At 39.1% G+C, this 25,672-nt stretch overlaps 1 protein-coding gene across 7 annotated transcripts in view; it reads left to right on the plus strand.

The window, feature by feature from the left end:
- The window catches only part of ZNF536 (zinc finger protein 536), a 479,395-nt gene that overhangs the window by 138,379 nt on the left and 315,344 nt on the right, over positions 1–25,672 (plus strand). For all 7 annotated transcript variants that reach the window (XM_089539948.1, XM_089539953.1, XM_089539951.1 and 4 more), the window contains 2 exons: positions 8,647–8,776; positions 20,876–20,992. The gene's annotated coding sequence lies outside the window, so the exon portion shown is untranslated. The remainder of the gene's footprint in view (positions 1–8,646; positions 8,777–20,875; positions 20,993–25,672) is intronic.

Genomic DNA, 25,672 nt, shown 5'->3' on the forward strand with positions numbered 1-25,672 from the left:
TATTCTAGTTACATGTATTCTCAGTATCAGGAGAGGCTGCCTTGACTTAGCTTTATGTATTCTAAGGAGTAAATTTACTGTGATGTAGACAATGCAGTTCATGTACATACTTTTGATATGCAAATAGCACCAAGTATGGGCTTCCCTCCTGATGCAAATAACACTGGGCTGGGAGTTTGCATGGTGGGCTAGGGGAGAGATAAATTCTTCCCTAAAAACTAAATCAAACAGAGTTCCAGACTCTACTTCTGACTCACTTTCATTTGATTTCAAGGATTCCACAGCTGATAATGTTAGCACTAAGGAGTAGTCAGTTAATAATAATAATAATAATAATAATAATAATAATAATTTGTTTTATTTATATACCGCTATTCCAAAGATCAAGATCATTATTGTTAGAAGGGACTATTTATAGTTACTAAAAGAAATGTATGGTTCATGTGTGTTGCAATTACTGTGAAAATCCTATCCCCAGCAGCTGTTTGCTTAAAGAGAAAAGTTGGGATTGATCTTAATAGCCAAGGTTTTTTTAATTATTATTTGTTTCCTGTCAATATCTTATTCCTATCACAATAATATCACATAGAGTATTGTTGGCAATTCTGGGGGCAAGTAGAATGGACTTACCTGCTTTTCCCAAAGCGGGTTGGCTGTAAGAAATCTTGAGAATACAGTTCAAGATTCTTGTGGTGCCAGGACTTGCTTTGTGCTCTGCATCCGCTTTTTGGTTGGACGCAAGCAGGACAGATTAAATGTTCCTGATCCCAACTCCCTAAGTAGATTCGTAGAGTTGGAAGAGACCTCAAGGACCATCATGTCTAACCACTTGCAATGCAAGTAAGTGAGAAGGAATAATACAATCAGTTCACCTTGATCTGGGAACGGCCCCTTTAGTTAAGATTTTCATCTCAATTTTCAAACAGGAAAAAAAAGTTCTCTCTCTCTCTCTCTCTGTGTGCATTTGAATGACAAGCTGTGGCCAACTTTTGCTGTTACTTAGTGCACTATGCCTAATGGCTTCCTTAAATCTCAACTTTTGGCCCAAAACCTTCAGGGCCTAGGACAATCCTGAACTGGAAACCCTATTAATGGAGGTGCAACAAGTTTATTTCGTCAGGTCTTTGAAGACTTGCTGCTTAAGGGGCTTTGCAGAATTGTGCTGTACTATCTATCTGTGTTTTGTTTATTTGTTGTTTTTGCTAGCCATGTTTTTAAATTGTTTTTTTTTTAAATTTTACAGACGATTTAATGTTATTTTTAATTATTATTATTATTTTTTTAGCTATGTTTCTTTTAACTATTGTTAAGCTGCCTTGAGTCCCAGCATGTAGGGAAAGGTGGGAAATAATAATAATAATAATAATAATAATAATAATAATAATGGATACAATACTAGTAGAAGTCAGTATCGATCTTACATCTCCAGGGAAAAGCAGTTCACAGCTGGAAAAGACAGCTTATTTTGCTATTGGTGAAGCAACATTTTATTATGAAATGTGTGTTTCAGTTGCACCTTGTAGTGGATTGTCATGAAATATATGAAGCCAGAGGGTGATTTAAGGATATTTTCAAATCCAGCTTCCCCCCCCCCCCTCAGATCTCCGCAGCAATACTTTAAATTCCTTAAATTTGAGATGTAATCTAAACTCCCGAAGGAGAAGAATCAGAATATGGTGTGCGGTAACAGAGCACCCCTGTTCATCTGTACTAGGCTACCTGCATGTAATTCTAAAGATCAGAGGCAAGTCCTTATTGAGTGAGGATAGAAACAATCGGCTTATATGGAGTATTTTTACTTCATAGGAATGTGGTTCTGCTTGCTGAAAATCTATCCTTTGCATGGAGTCAGGCATAATCCTATGCCTACTTTGCCCTTGCAGTAAAAATATGCTTAATGGCAATTTTAGAAGGGAAAAAAAGAATCTATTTAAAGCTGGTTGAGCAGAATATCTACTTATAGATGGAAACTATAAGTGAATAATGTTAATGGAGCTCTGTTTTTGTAAAATGCATGGGACAACTAATAGAATCTAGCTACTTTAAAAGTGGATGATTGAATTACATTTAAGAGACTACCTAATTTATGACCTTTAAAAATAGTTTTTAGAGCTGTCTGCTTGATGGGGTTTTTAAAGCCCATGGTCCCTTCATCCAGTGGAGGAGGGGAAGTAGTCCATGTTTCATCCAACGTACTTGTGATTTTAAAAATAGTTATTATTAAAGCAATGCCAGCATTTTGCATTCTAAAACCAATGTTACTCAACAGGGAAACAGCCCTTCCTATTCAAACTGCAGGAAAACAACCCTTTTCTGCTGTAGGAGTTCCTGGTGAGTTTGATTAGGGGGTTCTTAGTTTTGTTTTTGAGTTTACAAAGTTTACATCACAATCTGTCCCCTTCTGCGTATAGCCTTGCTGAAGCATTCTTGGAAGGGTGGCTTGTGAGCTGGTGGTCTGATGAAAAACAAGACTTAAAGGCCTTATTCCCACTACGTTTAAATCAGCATCTGGATCCAGGTTAAAGGGACATGGTTCCCACTGAATCTGATTTTATAAATTGATTCAGAAAAGGGGGGCATGCTTTCTGCCCTTTTTTGTCCATTTAACCCATGTCAAAAAGACACTGGGTTTTTGCAGTGTTTTTTTGGGCTGAGTCGATTTATTTTCAAATAAATTGATTCAGCCCAAGTGGGAATCAGGTGGATTCAAATTGGATTCAAATCTGCTCTGGTTCCCACTGACAGCCCAGCCCGGCCCGTCACTGGCCTATCCTGGCCCCAAAATCTCCAGCCCAGCCTTCTTACTGGCTTCTTTGGCCACTGACCGGCTTCCCTGCGCCTTTATTAAAATTTCCTGCAGCCAGGGAGGCTGGAAGGAGGTTGCAGAGTAGCTGGAAGCCTTGTGACCTCCTTCCCGGCTTTCCCCTGGCTTCTCTGCGACTTCCTTCTGGCCTCCCCAGCCACAGGAAATTTTAATAAAGGTGCAGGGAAGCACCTTAGGTAGAACTGGGTCTAGGTAACCTTTAATTTCCTATAATGCCCCAACCTAGAATTGCTGTGGGACACTGTGGAAAATTGAAATGTCAGCTTGTCCCAGCTGTTCACCATTGCTTGGAGTGTGTCCATGCATGTGTGCTGTGTGCCTTCAAATCATTTCTGACTCATGACAACCCTATGGGGTTTTCTTGGCCAGATTTGTTCTTGTTTGCCAGTGTCCTCCCCTGAGGCTGAGAAAGTGTGACTTCCACAAGGTCACCTAGTGGGTTTGATAGCTGAGCTGGAAATTGAACCCTGGTCTCCAGAGTTGTAGCCCAAGGCTCAAACCACTATGCCACACTGGCTCTGGAGCATGTCCATACCCTCTAACATTTCACAGATGAAAACCTGGACATGTCTGGCTGGACAACATCAGATTGGGTCAAGATGGCAACAGTAATTAATCAGGAAGAACAGACAAGCTAGGCGACGATGCAGCAGTTTGCTTTGTCTGAGTCTACAGAGAAAGGCAAGATTCCACCTTCTTCGGTCCTCTCACTCCTGCTGGATTGAGTGCAAAGTACTGCAATCTTAATTCAGTTTGTACTAATCAAAGTAAACTGAGGTCGATGGGGGAAAGTGGGAAGAGGAGAGAGAAACTGGGACATTGTAAGTTGACAAAGTGAGATGACAGAAGATTAATCGGGACTGTCCCTGCCAAGTTGGGACAGCTGCAGGGTATGGGTGTCAGGGCCCACCTGATAGCCAACGCTTAAGCTGGCCTTGAGAAAACTGATTTTGAACAATGACCAGATGAAAATAACTGCCTCTGTCTTTTTGCCTGTATGAGGATGTATTCATTCTGACTAGAGGACTGAGGTAACCAGTGCTTGAAGCAAATCTTCTAATATATAGTAGCTGCCTATCTAATACAGCATCTACAAAATGAAACGTGAGACCTGCTGCTAATCTTAGACGTTCTCTGCATCAGTATAAGACGTTCCAATTTCAGCCCTTAATGTCATTTTAATGCTATTTTTTAAAATGTAATTATAACTCCAGTTGCATTTGACATCTGAAGCTGACAATAGTGACACAGAAAGGGACATTACAAAAATAGCTCTACTCAAACTATATTAGCCATTGGAGAAAGAGAAGTGCCTATCCAACAGATTCATACAAATTATTTGCAGTTGGGAAAGGGAACCATTGATTTTCCTGCTGTATACAGACTAAAACTTTCCCTTGTTTTCAGGCTGTAATTGTCTATCTGGTGCCATTTTGAAAAGCATGCGCCCATTGCTTTGACCTTCATTTGCAACAATGTTCTGATTTCTGTTTCTTCCCTACCCGCATAATTTTGTGACATGTCCACTTGATTTTGGTATTTGAAATTAGAAACTAGGTGCCTTAACCTGTTGTATTAAGTTTGTTTCCTCTAGGGTTTGGATCTTATTGTGTTATAGGCCACTTTAAGTCACTTAGAAAAGTACTGTGGTTTTGACTACACTGATTGCATTTCTCATGGAAAAAGTTGCTTAAGAAGTGACGTGTTGGCACAAAGGACTGTTACATAGACGATGAAGTAGATTTCTTTTCTCTTCCTTCAAACAGTATAACTAGTACCTATATAATAAAACAATCAGCAGTTCCAACCCATGCCTTGTCCCTTTCTGTGAGAAAGAGGATCTTTCTTAGAATATGACATTGTGGGTGAGGTGGCTCTCAGAGTGTGTGTGCTCTGCTATTGCTTTGATAGTGTGACATAGTATTAGCAGTCATTTTATACTTTAAAGTAATTTTAAGATTAAAACAATTTCCACTCTGCAGAAAGTACTGGAGAGAAAGGTGGCTCCACTAATGTCTCTATCATGTCTATGGCTGCAAAATCTCAGGACCTGAACCGGAATCTCCAATTTTTATGGGTCTTTTTCCAGGCAGTCATTCACACCAACATATCTTTGCTGTATTTGTATTCCCTTGGCAACTTTTTCTGAACCTTTTCTTTGAATATCTAAATTATTTTTTTTCCTGAATTTTCAATGGAAATTTAAAGTTACCACAATGCACAAAAATATTGTGACTGATGGAAAATTTCTTTGTGGATGGAAGATTTCTTATTAGGGGACAATGGCCCGGTACAGATTGGCACTTTGTGCTGGCCTGTATGCGGAAAGGGCTGAGTGTCCACACACTCGAAGCCCTTACCACGTGCCATGGGTGCCATCTTGGTGCGCGCCCACCCAGATGGTGTGTTCCATGATGACTCAATGAAGTGCACTGCCCAAACGGCGCTGACCAGAAGGGTCTGAAATGTCCCCCTCTACCTCATTAATAAAAATACAAAGGTCCTATTTTCCATGTTATGATATGCAGGTATCACTTAACAACATTAAAATATCACAGTACTGCTTCCACAGATCATGGCAGTTTTATCCCATAGTCATTTTGCATATTTACCTCCACTTCTTGATTTTATTAAAACTTTACTATCCAAAATGTTCTGATTGGCTATGTGAAACACATACTCCTCTGTTTCAATTGGTGGTTAGTAGTAGCTATCCAATGTTGTGCAAAGAGCAAGTTGATTGACAACTTGAGTTCACAATTCACTATTTTTGCTGTGTTGGTCAGTTAGTCATCCAATTAGGATTACAAACAATAGCACATAAATCCTAGAAGTAACAAACACAGCACAAAATCTGAATTGTATATTCATATATACATACATTGTACATGCACACATACACATTTTGATACATTCTGTCAAGTGTTGTTGTTTTGTTCCTTGACTGGATGGCTCGTATAATTAACTAGAATTGCAAACTGCAGATTTCAATGCGGCACACAGCATGAAAACATCAACCAGGGAATGTTCAAGAATATGACCTTAAAATCCATTATAAAAAGGAAGTATGTAAATCAGTAACAGGTACATTGCAGCTTATTTTAAAAAGGTCCTGATTTGGGGTTTCAGTACAATTAACATGGCATAACTTTACGTGGTAAAGGATTCCTACATTTTCTGGAGTTAATTTATGGAGTCGTCTCTGTTATCAGACATTGTGAGTGTCCAACAGAGAGAGAAGGAAAGGAAAGGAAGGAAAAAGAAAAAGGGGGGGGGACAAAATATTGCAGGTGTTTTGTATCAATTATACACGTAGATTGGGACGCACAAGTTAAATTATATTTTATGTTTCTAAACCCCATTGTGCCAACAGGGGATAACATCTCTGACATAATTTTAACCCAGTGTTCTATTTTTATATATACCTTTTAGCCACCCTTTTGTCTCTCTTTTCCCTCTTGGGCCTTTCCTATTTCCACTTCTCTACTACCATTGTCTCTGGATCTCTGTGATGAGCTTTCCTTTTTCTATCTTCCTGACCCATAATACCTTACCCCTGTCAGACCTCTCAGGTAGACCTTTTTTTCTCTTTTCAATCCACAGCTCTCTCTTGCTGCTCTATCCCCAGTAGCCCATTTCTCTGTTTTCCATAGCAGTCACATCCTAACTACTCTTTTTCTTTTACTATCCTTACAAGACACTTTATATGCTCATTGTTCACTTTTCATTGCCTTCCACTGTTTCTCCACCCACATCTCTTCACACACCCATGTCTTTAACCCTCTGAATTCCTTCTTCTGTCTCTGTGTTTTTCTACTTGCCTTCTGATTTCTGTTGCTCCATGTTGGACTCAATAACAGCACATATAGTGGCCCCTCAATATCTGCTGGAGTTTAGTTCCAGGACTCTCCATGGATACTAAAATCTGTGGATGCTAAGATTCCATTAAATACAGTGGTGTAATGAAATGATGTTTCTTACATAAAATTGTGAAATCAAGATTTGCTTTTTGAAATTTGTATCTTTTTGGAATATTTTCAAGCTGTGGTTGGTTGACTCTGTGGATAAAGGATCCATTAATATGGAGGGTCAGCTGTACCACATGTAGTCTGTCAGCAGTGTGTGCACTACAAACCTTTCTGCATCCTGGTAGCAAATCCTGATTTGTAACTGAGTGTACATCAGGGAGCTGTAGCTATTCCTTGTTCTCTATGTGTACCAATGTGATATATGTCTTTCTAGGAACAGGTTTCTCTTACTCAGACATTATGTTTTTAGATACACACTTTAAAATGTTATGTGTGAATTGGTCCTAAAGGACTCTTCAGATGAAAGTGAGGTGGGCAGGTTAAAATAGTCTGGAAAAACTGGATGGAACTTTACTGCATGCCTGTGAAAAGGAGGAACAACACAAAGCGCAGTGCAGTTGCCACTTCTATTGAGTGTTGTGTGAGGATTGCACATATCTAAATAAAGTAATGGATAGTTTACAAACTGTTCTGCTGTTTGGAGACAGTGGCGGGCATCCAATTAATGCACATGCATAAGTCATGCTATGCACAGAGATCCCAAAAGCCACCATTGTGCAACAGAAAAATATTCTACTGATAGTGGCAGAAGCAGAGTTACATAGCCAACATGCTCCTCCTTTTGTCTTTGTGATTGTACATTGCATGTTGTGGTTACATATTATGCACAGTGCCTTGCGGTTGTGCATCCTATATTGTGCCTTGCAGTTGGGCATCATATAGCATAATTATGATTGTGCCATCTATGGTGTGCATAGTAGTTGTGCAAATTATATTGTGCATCGTGGTTGCACATCTTATATTGTGTACTGTGGTTATTCATTCTATATTGTGCATTGTGGTTGTGCATCACATATTACACATTGCACAATGGCACCTGGTTGTTGACATGTTTTGCTATTGTGCATGGGGATTGCACATTGCTGGGGCAGCATATGTCCACATTAGTTGGGGGAGAAGATGTTAGATTGGTGTACACCTTGGCACCCCTTTTTGGTGGAGGGTTGGGTTCTGGATCTGTTTCCATGGGACAGATCCCTCCAGGTTGGCCTTCAAAATGACTGTCCAAGATAGCAACCAATCTCTTTGGATTGTTCTCAATGTCTGGTGTTTTGCCCAAGGGTAACTGAGGTGGTGTCATAGGTTGATATCTGGGCCTCAGTTAAACCCCCACCAGGTTGCTTCCCCCTTTGTTTGCTCAGCTCCAGGTTTCAAGCATTTAAATAGGTTTTTGGTCAATAAAGATGGCCCTTGTTTAACCTCAAATACTGTGTCTGTGTCTGGTCTCATTGTTTCATGGTTGGTCTACAAAAATGACAGTGAGATTATACTGAATTTCAGGCTATGTCTTTAAATATATTTTTAATGCTATAATTTAACTGTATTTCAGCATTACAAAGACTTGTTTATTTTTATCTGCATCAGTTTTTATCTCTGTCTGGTTTAATCTTGTGAATGGTCTTGAATCCAAGTCCTGGGAGAAACAAGTCATAGGTAGATGGATGGGTGGACAGATGAATGGATGGATGTTTGAGGACTTGAAAGGGTCGGAGGTGGGACCTTCAGGCCCAGTATTGTGCAGACCTGATACTGTTGTACTAAAATGTGTATCATCTGATGCAGTTTCCCTGTTCATTAAGCTCTTTTTTTTAAAGTTCCCCTTTGCATGGGAAAGTAAGAAAAGCCATATTATAAAAAGATGGTGACCAACCAAATATAACTGATGTTTGCTTATTGACTTTGTAACAGTTGCTGTATCTTTCCTTTATATTTTACTTATTATCCTATTTACAGATGAGAAAACTGAGGCAGACCCATTAAGCAAGCTATTTTACATTTCTGTCTGAACCAGGATTCGCATAGATGAGATCTGGCCTGATCATGTGCGCAAACTACTGAGACCCAGAATATCTATGTGTTTCAGGTGAGAAAACATTGTGTTAACCTGTTGTGCTATGAACTGGTTGAATTCTAGATGTCTACTTCAATTCTCAATTTAGAGAAGTGTAAATTAAAAAAAATCGTAAGAGACAGCACTCTCTCTTTTAGGATTTCCCAGAATTACTCATTGCTTAGTTCAATGTAAGTAGAACCGGCATTTTGGTGCAGCTGTTGCTTTTTGAAAGTTTGTAAATACCACAAGAAATGTGTTCCATTCTTCTCTGAGTGGTGCACTTTCTCTAACTCCTAGAAGGACAAAAAATGAAATGTGAGACCAGATAGCCCTTCTGCTATGATTTCTGCTTAAAAAAAGAGAACTATTTTGTGGAATGGAATAAATGTGTGTGGACTACCACTGAAGCCACTGGTTTTAGTCGCTTTAACTTTATTGGCTTTAACTTTGTATGTGAATTGAAGGTATAAATGAATTCATGGATATACATTCTTGTCAGAGGGCTTACATTACATTCAAAGATAGCAATAGTAATAGCAGCTTCATTTATATACCGCTTCATACCACACTGAACAGTCTTTAAGCTGTTTACATCTGTAAGCTAATTACTCCCATCAAGCTGGGTACTCTGCTCAGCATCCAAGATCAGATGGGATCTAGAACCTTTTTAGGTGTATGGCCCCATACAGACAGGCCAAAATAAAGCTGCTTTGGGTCACTTTGGAGGTATGCTGTTTAAATGATGCATGCGCACTAAGAGTCTGGAAGCCACGCCAAAGCCATGATCCAGTACTAAGGACAGGAGCACAGCTTTGATGCAACATCTGATATTCTTGCTCCAATCACATGATTGTAACAGGAGCATCCTGCTTTGTTCCCATCACTTTCAGGTGTCTGATAATCTCCTAAGAAAATCCAATGAAATTCATGGGTTCACCTTAAATTGACAGGTGGCTTGAAGGCACACAGACAAGTATACACACACACACACACACACCATTTTGGCTGTTTGGAGTGGTAGCCTGGGCCCAGCAGAGAAGAATACAGAGAAATGATGCAGATTGGAGATGCCTGTGTCCAGCTGCTTGAGTGCCAGGCCTGAGTCCCATGCTTTTCATTTGACATTTCACATGGTACAGTCCTAGCCTGCTTCACTGACAACCCAAGGTTTTACCTTTAAATCCAGACCTAGAAATACTTGTAAATAATAAGATATTTGCACAGGGATATTAGTCTGCCGTGCTGAGTAATGTTCCTGAAAGACCGTCATGTGCTGTGATTATGCTTTGGAGTCAGTTCGTTCCATCCTATGTATTTATTCCCTGCCATGGCAAGCTTTGGGATTGGGCCATTAGATAATAAATTTCTCTGCCTGAAACTATTTAAGCATCACATTTTCTTCTAACAACTCCCTGCAGAAAAGTTAAATACGCCGTGTGGCTTCCCCTAGTCTTCAGGATCAGTGGGAAAACTCCTCAGGATTTCTAAATTAATATTCCCTCAGACTCAAATAAAGACTTTCAAAGAGAGCCTCAAAGATGTTTCTCTTCTTTCCCACCACCCTCGCCTGCAATTTACTGTCTATATTTAACCATATATATCCAGATTGTAAGGAAGTGTGGAGCCGCTTCAGTTTGGTGGCAGCAAGCAGAGTTAGATTGCCGCAAAGGAACTGACTATAATTACTTAAATGACACCTTTTGAAAAACATTAATCTTTCTGGAAATGGCTCTGCTTTCCACAGACTGCCCAAAAACATGTATGTAGGATGTGTGTTTTAATTATGCTTAAGCCATATTGGGGTGCTTTGAGAGAAAAAGAGAGAGAGAAATCAACCCTAAAAGTCTTGTTCGTTCTCTCTTTCCTTCTCTCTCTGTCTCTCTCTCTGACCCTAGCAATCTCTTTAGCAAGCCATGGTTCAGTAAACTGGCACACAGCAGCCGTTCTGCAGTGGAAAAATCATAAACCAGATGGAAGCTTTACATTTTTGTTTAGTTTTTAAGAGCAGTTTTTATAACATCGCTTAAAATCGTTCTGATGCATCATACTGTTTACACTCAAGACTTTTGTAGCTAAGATGTTTACACTGCAGAGAATGTTTTAAGATATTTTATAGTTATGATATTTAGATAATTGGCAAGAAAAAAGATAGTTTGTTGAGATTACAGTGATGTTGGTAACCGTGAAGTAACTTATGAGACTCAATAAATATGTCCAGTTCGGTGGAAAGTACAAACTCAGTTAAAACAAAACAACACAAGGGAGAATGTCTTCTTAGTGAAATCATTTCCTTTTCTTAATCAAAAGATGACAACCACAGCTTTAGAGCTCCCATATGCAATGCACCAACCCACATATCTGCGTATCTACTGTGGGTTTTTAATTCTTTTATAATTGATAGATTTAAATCAGTTGCTAAAATGTTGGGGAAGGGGGGGATCTCATGTAGAAGTGGACAAAGTGGGATACCTAAAGTGATCAAAAGTCAGTCCTGTGTAACTTCTGTTCAAGTACTTCTTTTTCATACGAATGCCGCTTCCATGTTTTAATGAAGAATGCATTTCTTTGGAGCATCTGGTTTTTGGAACGTTTTTTTTTTTTAATGCATTAATCAAAAACAATTACTTCTTTTAACTTTGGTAAAGTGCTCAGAAGAGAAGTATGAAATAATCTGTGTGTGGGCTTCAAATGTTGGGAATGCAAACATTTCACAATAAACATGTGTAAATGAAAGTACTTGGCTAGATATGCTGAGAGATAGTACATGCTGGGTTAATTAATGCATCTCCATTAAAATAAACCTTGCTTTCAAGATCTGACCAATAAAAATCATTAGTATATTCGGATCAGATGTGCTGATGGATGATTTTTTATGTATATGTTAAACTTTTGCAGAGGGAATTGTCCTTGAAAAAAACCTGAAACCAGATTTCCAATGAAAGTCAAAATCTTCCATTACCTCTCTGTCCTCTTTTGTGTTTTCAATGTAGTGATATGATGAATTATTCTGGTTTTATCTACACTACCTGAAATTGATTTACTATTGATAGCCTTAAATTTATCATTTTAAATGTGCAAATCACAGTTATGCAGGCAGAGAGTTGTGTAGTTTCAAAGACATTGTTCTCCTCTAGAATGCAGTATCTGATGCTAGCTATAATCAAATTACTCTACCGCTTTATTTTTAATAAAAAAAGTGTTTATCTTTCCTGATCTTGAATAGGACAATTTTAGTGGTAATTGTATGCTTTTTTTTTGTTAAAAAAAAGTTCCATGCTGGTTGTGAAATCATCCATGTAAATGTGCATTTATTTTATTTACATCCCCCTCCTTCTGTCACATTATTAATCTACTTTTAACTATACTATGTTATGATGATGCCCACATCACTACTCTGAATGGGTTGAAAGGCATCAAGGTGCTCACAAAAGATTCACACAAAGAATCTAAGGGACTTATAATTTATCCTTTGGAAGGACAAGGCTTGTGGCTTCCAGTAACAGTTTACTCATCTGAGTAAAAAGCACCATGTAGAGGTCTCTCATTCATAGAGCCACCATAAATGAAAGCCAACTTGACAACAATTAACAATAAGTTCCAGGGTCATAGTCCAGTACTGTACTCAACCGAATACATAGGACATGTCTGTTTCCTTGGACAAGCCAATATGCCTTAATTGCACTCTTTCCTTTGTAAAAATATACAAGTATATCTAAATCACTGAGATAACCATGGGAGAACACTTTATAATACAATAAATGACAAGAGGTACTTCACTGAGTGTTGACTACTATGGAAGTATTGCAAGGGGCTGCCGCCATATCAGTTGGGATGGATAATCTGGGTTTTGGGCCACACTTTAAGGTACTACCCATGATGCCTGAACCTATTTTGAGGATAGAAGTGATTTTAAAGTTTGGACTTAAACCTGGAAACTATTATTGCCCTACCTCCAGCTGTCACTTACGTAGAAAATTCCCATGTGGTATCTTGGTATATCTCAGTTGTTATTGTCCATTTTCAGTGGAAAGATATGGACCTCCATGATTAATTGAAGCGAACTGTTTTCTCTGTGGTGTTGTTGTGTGCCTTCAAGTTGTTTCCAGTGACCATGGGCAAGTCAAATGCTTTCAGCTTCAGGGAATGGCAATGGCAAATCTCCTCTGAACAAATCTCGCCAAGAAAACTCCATGCTAGGCTTGTCTTAGGGTTGCCATAAGTCAGAAACAATTTGAAGGCACACAACATGATGACATGTTTAATATGTAACTCATAACTATGCCCAGGTTTTTCTTTAACTTATTGATATGTATATGTGTGTGTGTATGTGATTTTTTTTTAATCAAGTAAGCAATATATAAGAAGGGAAGACTTACTTTATAAGACTTACCCTCCATGCCTTGAAGTATGGAGGGATGGGTGCCTCTGGGGCAGATTTGGATATCCTAGAGGAGCTCCTTCAGGTACCATGGGCCCATACTCTTATGGATTTATTGGTAATAACCAGATCCTTCAGTTAGACTTAAAACAAACAGGAAACCAGTGAGGATGGAACAGGACCAGCATAATATGATTGCAGTAGCGATTGCCAGAAAGTATTCTGGCCACTGAATTCTGTACTAATTGCAGTTTCTGGACATTATTCAAGGACAACACCAGATAGAGGATGCTTTAATAATTAATCTGGATATGACTGTCTTATGTGGCTAGATCTTCCTTTTCCAGGAATTAGCCAAAGCTGGGCCAGTGTTGGACCCATGTTCAGCTGGAAACCTGGTCCTTCAGAAGGAGTATAGCTCCATTTAACAGAGGCTGCATTTCCATTCCTGAATCAACATGTTTTGTTCTTGTTGCTTCCATCTAAAGGCAATACTAAGGTGAAAACCATATTGTGGGTTTTTCTTGACAAGATTTCTTCAGAGGAGGTTTGCCATTGTCATCCACTGAGGCTGAGAGAGAGTGACTTGTCCAAGGTCACCCAGTGGGTTTACATGTCTGAGCAGGAATGTAAACCTTGGTCTTTCAGTGTATTAGTCCAACATCCAAACCGCTATGCCACATTAGCTCTTCGTGCCTTCAAATCACCTGTCGACTTATAGATACTCCATTAACTTTGTAGATCTTTCTTAGGCAGGGAACACTCAGACATGGTTTTGCACATTTCTCTGATGTGTATAACCCACAGCACCTGATATTTGTTGGCAGTCTCTCATCCAACTACTAAACCTGCTTAGTTTCTAAAGTCAAATGGGACTGGGTGCCTTTAGGCTATTTAGGCCTCAGCTTGTCTATTAGCCATCAATACTTCTGTCCTGTCTGGATTAAATTTTCTTTACTTTGTGCTCATTGTGGCACCCAGATGTTATCCACTGTGTACCTGGGCTGTTATCACTGATAATGTGGTCTCCTCTCTCAATAATCTCTGTGCAAACAGTGACCTGTGAATGTGCCTGAACACAGATCAGTTTGTAACTGAAACATCTGTAATTCCTTGCAGTTATTTTAGGATAAAAACCCCTGAGCCAACAGCTCCTGTAACAATCTGGAATATTCCTGGTCATGGAAACAAGCCATTTTGTTTAAGAACTATTCAGATGGTAATGGGAAGCAAGAAGCTAATATGGTTGAAAAGGGAATTTGGCTAAGCATAAAGATACATGATTATAGAGTAGCTGGATTTTTTTGTTGTCATTTATGTGTGAGTGTTTTTAAAAAAACGAACAGCAGGATATTCAAGTGTGAGAGGAGAATAAGATCGAGAACAATGGCACCTTTGTGTCTAAGAAAACGAACAATGCATTGGCTTGCTTTGGACAATGAGACATTTCAAACTTATATGAAAAATATTTTCAACAAAAAAAGGCAAAAAGAACTTTCCCCCAAGCTTATGATCAAATTTTAACCATCTTATTGAAAGCTTATTCGGAAACCAATAACAAACACACTGGTTCTGTTTTTGTTTGTGTGTGATGCTTGTTTTAATAAAAAAATTATGGTGCTATAAACACCATCACAACAGATTTTTGGTTTTCTGTAATGAGTGTCTTATGCTGTTGGATTTTGAGGATTTATTAGTAGCTTTATATTTAAAATCACAAAGGCCACAATCCCAACTTACTGCTTCTGGAACAGAGTTTTTCATTTTAATACCAAGGCTCCAAAGTAAGTGGACTGTAGTTTGCACAGATAGGCTGGAGTAAAATTTTTCCAAGAGTGGGAACCAATAAGAACATATGGGAAGCTGCATATTTTATGAAACATGTCTAATGAAAACCATGCAGATTCAAAGGGCAGTGAGAATATGGAAGGATGGAAGCATTACAGATCAAGATATCTAGAATCGTAGAGTTGGAAGAGACTACAAGAACCAACCAGTCCAACCCCCTGCTGTGCAGGGATACACAGTAAAGCATCTCAACAGATGTTCATCAAACCTCTGTTTAAAAACCTCCAAAGGAGACTCCACCATCCTCCGATGCAGCATGTTCCACTGTTGAATAACGCTTACATCAGGAAGTTCTTCCTAATATTTAGGTGGAACCTCTTTTTCTGTGGTTTGCATCCATTGCTCCATGGCCTAGTTCTTGGAACAGTATTATACAAGCTTGCTCCATCTTCAATATGACATCCCTTCCAATATTTAAACATGGTTGTCATGTCATCTCTTAATCTTCTCTTTTCCACACTAAGAGTTCCCCTTTCCCTAATCTACTCCTCATAGGGCATGGTTTCCAGACTTTTCACCATTTTGATCGCTTTACTCTGGGCACACTCCAGCTTGTCAATATACCTTTTGAGTTGACATTAGTTGATAAAGGTCATCTGTCAGGAGTGCTATGATTGTGTATTCTTGCATGGCAGATGGTTGGACCTTGAGGTCTCTTCCAACTCTAGGGTGCTATGACTAACTGAGAGAAAGGTCTATACTTTTGGCAATGGGAGTACTGCAGAATGACATTTCCAGCCTTCTCCTTCCAAGGAGCGAGGCTGCAACAATCAGACACAGCAGCCCTATCCCAATTTCCACTGCAGACTGCTTGTGGAAAGGGGCTGGAAATACCAACCTGCTGCACCAGTGAAACAGATCTCCATTGCTTGGAGCAGCTTCTTGCTTCTTAGGTAAGGGTTTTGGGCATACATTTACCATCATGATACCACAATTGTTAATAAGTAGTATCACTGAATATCAACCAGTTACAGATCTATATATCTAAGGCCTGGTACACACAGGCAGAAAGCGGCATGCAGTGCCGATTCTAGGGTTCTGGAGTGCACAGCACTCTCCGGAACCCTAGAATGTGCTGCCGCCACCATCATGCTAACCTCCCATCCATATGGGGCCTGACATGATTACGTATGTAATGTGTAGCGTCCGCACATCACACACAGGAAGCGGTGTCATAGAGCTGTGTTCCCGTTTGGTTTGGTTGCTCCGGAAATGATACCCAGCATTGCCACCCGGATGTACAGCCCCTATGTTACAAATCATAATTGCAATACAGGTTGCCAGCTATTGTTCTTAACAGCAGTCAGTTGGAATGGGAACATTTTAAAGAGACCAGAAGCCACAAATGGTTGGTCTCTTAGCAAAATTGATAAAGTAATCCCATATTAGTTCAGCCTATTTTAAATTAGAAGGAGGGAAGGAACAAAACCAATATCTTAGAGAGACCTAACCATACTGTGTACCTAAATTGTGCATGGTTATGAAAAAGAAGCCTAAATCATAGAGCCACAGTAGTTCCATTTTAGAAATAGCTACTTCATCCTGCATCAGAAAAGGTGGCACATTGGAAAAAGTGCAGTTCTGGTTGACCTGATAGCATGTAAGTTACATAGTAAAGGCTGAAACAGAGTTTAACCCAAGCTATCCTACTAATAAGAAAAACATGTTAAAAGACCGTGCTCTTCTAATTTCTATCTTAAACTTCTCATATAACACTGTGTTCTTCAGAACATCATTTTAAAATGGCAGAGGTGGGAAAGGGACCTGTTTTTTAAATGTCAAATTTGGCAAGTGATTAAAGCCGTAGAAGTAACTAATAATCCTTCTGTGGGAACTAAACAACAGTAAAAAAAAATGGGCAAGATATTTAGGTCTGAAAAATGTCCGTCGTATGTGAGCAATAAGTATTGGTTGTTTTTCTTTAAAGCACTGCATTCATTTTAGGTTGCATAGTTCCCACTGATTTGAACAGCAGTAGTATAGTTAAGATTCCTCCCCTCTAATATATACCTTGAAAATACTATTGATGAAAAAGTCTTTTTAAGAGCTAAAAGTCAGAGCATGTAGAGCTAATTCTCAGCCTCTTTTACCTAAACCATTCTGCTTTATTATTATTGTGGTCGGTAAGTACTTTTATGGATGCAAAATTTTTTGATAGCAGATGGCTCTTTAATGCAACCCAGTGGATAGAAGGCAAAGCAGGATACATTTGAACTAGAAATAACTACAGTTTAAAAGCATTTTTGAGGGTAATCAAGACAAAGAAGATTTCTGTGTCTCTGTTTCTTGATAGGTCACAGGGAGTGAAGTAGAATCCTTCAGGGTTACTGGATGTTCACCCCACTCCTGATCATTTAATTGCGTAATTCTGGTTGTTAGAATATATATGGGGATGGACCGGGAGTAACAGCATTCCCACATTCAATGGATCTGTGATCACATTGGTCTACATTCTTCTAACTGATGATGATGAAGCAAATCATTTTCAGACACATTTTGAAAGCATGAATATACATGGGCATTCAAGAAGAGGCTTTGGCTGACCAGACCTTTAAAGGTTGTGCTTTGTAAAACAAAATACGTGGGTCAAGATCCATTGATGTACTTTGGCACCCAGCACCAGAAGAAGTGGAACTTTTTTCCTCCTCCTATTAGAGCCCCTTGTAGTGCCAAATCCTGCTACAGAGAATTATAACAACAGCAAAAATGTAGGATTTTGTTGTATTTTGCTGTATGGCCAGCATGGCTAACCCAAATAGGTTTCCTGCTACAGCGAATTTTTCAGCTTTTTGGAGCAGGTGTTTTGAATACATAGAGGCAGGAGAGGGAATTACAGTTTTGGTCAAAGCAGGGAAATCCAGCAGAAGTACACATGTGAGTCTGGGTATGGCCACTCTATACTTCAAGATCCAGTGTGCTGTAGTGAGCACTGGACTATGATTCTGGAGACCAGGATTTAAATTCCAATCAGCCGTGGGCATGATGTTGGGCAAGTCATACTCTCTCAGCCTCAGAATAGGCAAAGGCAAACCCCCTCTGAACAAATCTTGCCAAGAAAACCCCTGTGATAGGTTCACCTTTGGGTCTCCATAGATCAAAAACAACTTGAAGGCATACAACAGCAACAACTTTATACTTCTGGGCTGAACAGTGGCAGCTAGTGGTTTCCATATCAGGGAGGCATTGGTTCCAGTTTAAGTCTCAGCTTTAAAGGAGCTATTCTTTTTTACAGGCTGAACATATATTGGGGACAGGATTTTCAACACTCGATCACCCCTTGAAAATTTGGACTGAAATACTGAGTGGATCCACCAACTAGTTAATATAGAAGTCCCCAGCTCACAAGGCTGCTGAGGATAGCTCATGTACACACGTTTCTATTGTTACTGTGAGAGAATTGTGTCTGAGTTTGTGCGGAGCTTTGGCACATACAAGTTTAAGCTAATCTCATATTGTAAAATATTAAACGATTGGGAAGCTTTTTTAATTTAACGTTTAGTTTTTTTAAAAAATAAATCAACCCATTTGGCATTCTGTCAGGTCAGGTTTCTACCATCATAAAGTGGGATGTCTGGTGAGCCTTTTATGCACAATGCCCATTTTTCATGACTTGTTTAATTAACAGCCATTTTTGACCTGGACTTGTTATAAGAGTATTGCCATTCTCTCCTGTTAAATTACATCTAATGAACACAGTTGCGTGCTATCAGATACAGCAATTGATCATTTTCAGATTTCTGTGTTTTTAAGCCTGCCTCATTCAAAACAGCTTTTGTGGTTTGGTAAGCAGGTGAAATCAAAAATCTCATTTCATATCTGACATTAATAACTTTCGGGAGAATGAACATTGGCATTTATGCGTGGACCCAAATCGAGTCCAATGTCCTAGAAGCACAAGGTCAGCAGACAATGCTACTAACTAGATAGGAAAATAAATCATGCATAATGCAGAATTTCTACCTTACATGTTAATTAATGTGTGCAATCAATTACTGATGTTACAATATGAGAAAGAAACTGGTTGGGAATGGGGTAATAAAAAATACCTATAGATTTATCTGCTGCTTTTTTCCCTATTTAAACAAATAGTCTTCAAGCCTGTGAATGCTGTGTTGAGACATGCTCTGAATAATAAGCATCATAAAATCTAATCAGATTTATAAGAGGAATTGATTGTTGTGGCAGGAGGAGAGGGTAGAAAATAAGCTGAAATTTAAGTGTTAATTTTTATGCTAATCCACAGTAGCTTCATATGAAGCAATTTTGTTCTGTGCCACAAATATAAAATTGTCCCTTGCAGAGAAATGTCAGCTTGGTAGACCTGAAAGCAGTAATTTATTAGGTATGTTTCTATTAGTATGTGTCACAGTTGTTAGCAGGCAATACACACAATGGGGCTTCATACTTCTCCTCCAAGTCTCAGAATGTTTCAGCTCAGTGGTTAGAACGTGGGGCATTAATACATTATCATATACAGGGTGGTCTGTGCCCTGTGGACAAAAGGCTATTTAATACAATTTGATGTCATTCTGAGAAGAAGGGGAAAAATAAAGACAGGGAATAAAATGGCATCTGTGTGTTTCACAGTGCACTCATGCAAAAAAACCTCAGTTTAAGAGGTATGACATTTCTGCCAAGAAAAAGAATAAAACTGGGGCATTTCCCCCCCTAACCTGTTCCCTTCTGCAGTATTTTCTAAATGCTATTAAGTGATCGATTTACACAGGCACTTGATGATGTCATCCATAAGGAGCAGAATGCAGATGACAGCAAAATACGGGTGACAGTGACCTTGTTCCAGCATCCTTGGAACCCTGTCAGATTTACTTCCAGTGTCTGGTTTCAAAGAATGTACTTTTTGGACAATATCTAGTTACCGGGTAGTGAATTAATAGAGTTAAGGGTTCTGATGCAATTCTCAATATAGGTCAATTACATGCACCAACATCTGCTCTGTCACTATCATTTGCATATAGCATTCATATGTTAATGATGCCTCTTTTTACTCAAGTCATATATTTAAAAAACAAGATTTGCATATCAGTTTGGATCAGTATATTACAAGCAATTTATCATTTTCTCCCTCTTGTTATGATTTTGGAAATAAATATCCATCTATCTATCTCTATCTAGAGTTTTCTTGAGTGATGGCTGCTATATTTGAGTACGGCTCTGATTTATACAAGAAACCCCTTAGTGGGAAAGCTTCCATTTTAAAGCCGCTTAAAGCCTTATAAATCAATAATGACACAGATGGACTGGTGATAATCTATTTAGAATGCCTGATAGCAAATATTGTTGTACAGATGATTAGAGTAGTAACTGTTTTAGCAGCAAGCCTTTCCTCTCTTTGTAAATGGTAAGTTTGAACAAAAAAGTGCACTTAATGTCAGAAAATCTTCTTGCTGGGTCTAGATTGCAAAGGGGTGGGGGGAGAACATGGAGAGAAGAACAAAGAGAGTTTCCAGCTCCTGCCAATATAATAATATCAATCCCTGTTTCTTTAACAAAACAGGCCCTCTTAATGGAATTGTGACTTCAGGTGTAAATAGCATTAAAAGCGGCTTTTTTTGCTCCTCTTTGCCCTGATCTCGCACAAGGAGGGAGAAAATAAAGTGGAGGTTGTCAGAAGTGGCAGCTGCTTGGAATCCTGATAAATATAAGCTTTTATTGATCTGATGAAAATGAAAGATCCCAGCGCTATGCAGTATTTAGCTTCTTGTCTACAACACGTCACCACTGGCCTTGCTTTGGGATAGATTTTCATTCTCATACACCAGATTTGATTTCATCTTTAACCTTTTCAGTTGAATTTCCTTGACCTCTGCATATTGCTGTGATTTGGTGAATTTGTTACATTTCACTTTACATCATCTCTTTCTTTTATTTTCTTTTTGTGATAGGGAAGTGGGACGCCCCTTTGGCAATCTGTCAGTGCCAAGCTCAGCTGCATCCTTTCACTGAGTGATTTCTAACCAGACTGACAGTCCTTAAGACAAGTATGCAGTTAAGCTGCTAAGGTAAGATATACTTGCGTCTTTTACTGAGCGCCTCCTCCCCCCCCTTTCCCTCCTCCATACCAAGCCCTCTATATCGCTCTTAACAATGCTTTCACAATCCCCATCAGCTGAAATATCCATCCACCAAGCTGAACTGAAAAGAGTAGGAAGTTAAGCATTTATTTTAAAGAGAACTATAGGAGCATGCTGGAAAAAGAATTGGTGCAATGTGCTTGCAACTTATTAAGGGGCAAGAAGGTGACATAGTGAAAGGATCAAATGGAGTTCTTGAATGACACTGTCAACAGAAATGTGGACATTTCTTCCTGTCAAAAATGAAGGCAACAGTAGCAAGTTCTACAGAAGGTGCTTATTTAATACTAAGCACGATGGCAGGTGGAAATCTGTCCCATTCATCTATGTCTGTTGCCTGGTGTACATACAAGATTCCAATTCACTGGGCAGAACTTAATGTCCCAAGAATGTGTTGGTGGTTATTGGAACTGTTTTGGAATAAGGGCTTTTTGCTCTACAACATGTAGAGTTCCAGGGCAAGTTTCTATAAACTTACAGAAAGTATTCATTTAATCCATGTATGGTGATAGTTTATTTATTCTGTTTATATCCCTTTCTCCTTGTATAGGATCCAAGGTGACTGCTTTTTGTTACTTACACAATATTCTTTGTACATAGAAAGTACATAGTGTGCTTATTGTGTTTGCTCCTCATGGTAACCCTGTATGGTGAATCTATTTTACTCCTATTTTGCATCTGGGAAATGGAGGCCAAGAGATATCAGATAGCCACTGATTTGATATAGCTAGTCCACGGTCCAAGCAGAATGTGAATACATTTTCCATAAGTCCACTCTAACCACTTGCTTACTTGTAAAAAATTTCCATGCATTGTACATGGCTGAATATTTGCTTCCTGGTTGATATACAGGGTTCTGACACATTGTGCACAATTTATTTTCCTGAGACTCGCTGCTTTAATTTGTGATTAAGTTTCCCAGTCCTTACTGATATAGGAAATTTTCAAAGGACACACAGCTTTTTGACTGCATTTTCGCTGGAAAGGAAGTGGCTTTGATGAGATTCATTACATGATGATGCCTCCAGTCCCTAACTGCTCTGTCCCCAACCCATCTCTTTTTGTTCACAGAGGAAACCCGTGCCAATTGTGCAAGTCCCCAGCTGTGAAGTGTCACTCCCGGAGCAGTTGCACGATTGCCAGACACATGGCATCAGTGTCCCCCCTCCCCCTGCCCCCCTCTCCTTGGTATTCCAATGCACTCTGGTTAGCTTTCTTTCTTTCTTTCTTTCTTTCTTTCTTTCTTTCTTTCTTTCTTTCTCTCTTTCTTTCTCTCTCTCTTTCTTTCTTTTTAAAAAACTTTTTAGTACTTGTATAGGATCCAATGTTAAATCATGACAGCAAAGTTCTGGAATTGTACCAAAAAAAGGGAGAAAAACAAAAACCGCTACTAAGGCGTATTGGGTAGGGCATAAGGCAGGGAGGTGGGATTAAGGGAAAGGTTGGGAAAAGAGCACAATGGGGCAGCAGTCCCGGTCATACGACTGAGGAAAGTGCAGCAATGGCTGCCTGAAAGGCAGTATGTTACCATTTTATTATAACTAGCATGACTGTTGTGGTAAAGACCAAAATTGTTCAGTAAAGACCAAAGTCTACAGGTAGAGCTTAGAAACCACCATGCATCTTCTGTAAACTTCTGGTGATAGCATACAGTGACCTCATGGCCCATTGTTTTGGCTGATACTACTTGGTCCACAGCTGCTCTGTGTTCACCACCTCTTCCTCCTGTATACATAACATTTTAAATGGCCTGAATTCTAGGAACGCTCAGATACCATAACTGGCTTGATGCAAATTGAGTTAATTCATGGAGCCTGTCAACATGGACTTTCTTGGCAGATCATTTGTATTTGGGGTATGGAGTACGTCTAGCTCTTCGGTAACCGCATTCTACTTTTGAGAGCCTCTGCTGTTATTTTGAACAGTTTTTGATACAACCAAATCAAAGTGAAGATTTGAAATAGCTTTTCTGAAAGCCTGAGCCTGGGTCATAAATTATTCTACACCATCATTCGTTCACATAGTAAAACCATACCTCTTTGCCTGACATTACTGAAATAGAGAAAAGGGAAAGTTAAAAATAAAATGAAACATTTAAATCTTGGCTGTGGAGAACCCTCGGATGACAATCTAGGCAAGTTGATAAAAGCGGCTATCAATTACAGTTTATTATTAATTTATTAAGGTGTTATTAATAAACATTAGGATGACAGTGTCCTCATGGTTCTTGTAAAAGTGGACTTCTAAGAAAAACAAAGATAAGTCTTTATGAGGGGGCATAAAAGAGCCTAGAGTAAAATTGCCTAATTCTGCACTCATTAGTTACATGTCATCACTGCAAAGCCTGTAGGTCTCTTCAGTCGAGTTCTTGGTCAGCAAACAAATTTTTCCAATAGACAAGCAACACAAGTTGAAAATGCTCCTTCTATATCCTTTGATAGACTTTGGGTTCTGCACTGCTGGGCTCTCCACTGCTGTGTGCAAGTCAGTCACCCTTGTTAGGCACAATTCAGTTTAGAAGAAAACTAATCCCTCTTCATATGCTTAACTTCAGGGAACTTATTGGAATTAACGGTAAATGATACTCCTGTATTAATTTACTAACCAGACATTAGCGGCAATTCATAATATTATCAGCAATGTGCTTTGCTAAACAATTATGGTGGCAACAGTGTATTTAACTACGCTGTATTTTGGAGGGCATTCCTTTAATAAGGTAAGTGTTTTGCTTCCACATTATGTCAAACAAGCGATCTCAACTGCCAGTCTGCTTGGACTGGGAAATCACTACCATTGCCCTTAAGGTTTAGAGATTATGTGCCAAGCAAGGGAATTGCTGTTGAGTGTATTCACCCTTTGGGGAAGGAAAACACAGATGGGGGAGTTCTGACTCTTCTGAAATATAGCTGTTACATTAGTGGCAGAAATTCCACTACAGGGATCAGATCAGTACTTCATGCAGCCGTTGCAAATGACTGTGATCAACATAGTAGAGCATAAGATAAGAAGAATGGAACATTGTGAAAAGAGTTCCCTTTATGTATTTTTTAAAAAACATGCATGATTCATTTTGCTTAAAAATAAAATATGAGGGCTTGTATCTGGTTTGTACAGTCTGATTTAACTTTACACCTTGGGTCTTTTAACATCTGAAGAAAGTTAAGTAGAGGAGAAAAAGACAATATTCTGCAAGTCCCTTGATTCTTATGGCACCTATATATTTTGCTCAACCCAAATGCCCGCAAACACCATCTTGGCGACATGGGGGCATTCTCACCATCATTTATATCCCTTCTCTGCCCTTCTCAGGCATTTTGGGAGAGAGAAAAAAAGAGGGTGCCTTGTTTTGTTCTGTTTTTGCAAAATTTTGCATTGACCCTTGGTGGAAAAGCCCTATAGTTATTTGGAGTCCAAATATAAATGGCTTATTTGGTAACAAGGAATATAAATGATAATGATAATCATGATGTTGATTATGATAATGACAGGCTTATTTGGTAACAAGGAATATAAATGAAAATAATGATAACAACAGCAGCAGCAGCAACAACAACAGGAACTTGGCAATGCAGATGTCCCATGTAATGATGTATCCAAGACATGATGGTAGATCTCTTTTATCTGGGAAGCTCTCTCTGGTAAAGATCTCTTTTACCAGTGCCTGGTAAAATTTCATGTTTTTTACAACTGAGAAAGAAGAAAAAGTGGGTAATCAAAAGTAAGCTGGCAAATGACTTTATATGGTTGATGTTACCTTTGCATTAGGCCTACATTTGCAGAAGTATCTAAAAGGTTTTCAGAAGGGTCCTCTGGTGAATATGACCATATAGAACATTGGAACTAGGTTTACTGCTTTGTTGAACTATAGTTTGTTCTTGTTGTTGCTGTTGTTGTGTGTTTTCAAGTCATTTCTAACTTATGGTGGCCCTGAGCTGAAGCTATCATGATGTTGAAGTCAAAGACTTTAATGGCTGGCATCCATAGTTTTTTTGGGGGGGAGGTTTCAGGCTATGTGGCCATATTCTAGAAGAGTTTATTCCTGATGTTTCACCAGCATCTGTGGCTAGCATCTTCAGAGAATGCATTCTCTGAAGATGTCAGCCACAGATGCTGGTGAAATGTCAGGAATGAACTCTTCTAGAACATGGCCACATAACTCCAAAAAACCCACCAAAAAAACTTTTCATTTTGTTTTTTGAAAAAGATTTCTTCAATGGAGGCTTGTATTTGCCTTCCTCTGAGGCTGAGAGCCCATAGTTCTATCCTTTGAAATCCTGGGAGTGACATTTAGGGAGGGGGATATAACATTCTCACCCAAAGAACTCCAGTGCCTCACCAAACTACAAAACACAGGGTTCCAGAGGACAGAACCATGGCATTTAAAGTCTAATAATAGGGTTATAATTGTGTAGTGTGAATGGACCCGAGAGAGAGTGTGACTTTGCCAAGGACTCCCATTGGGTTTTGGTGGCCAAGCAAGAATTTGAACCCTGGTTTCCAGAGTCATAGCCCAACAATCTAAATGCTATGTCATGCTGACTCTCTTTTACCCAGGAAATCCTCACTGAATTGCTAACATTTCACGGTTTTTACAGCTGGGAAGAGGAT

This window comes from Sceloporus occidentalis, unplaced genomic scaffold (assembly GCF_023333645.1).
Source record: "Sceloporus occidentalis isolate IW3139 unplaced genomic scaffold, rSceOcc1.0.p SCAF_10, whole genome shotgun sequence".
Classification (NCBI taxonomy): domain Eukaryota; kingdom Metazoa; phylum Chordata; class Lepidosauria; order Squamata; family Phrynosomatidae; genus Sceloporus; species Sceloporus occidentalis.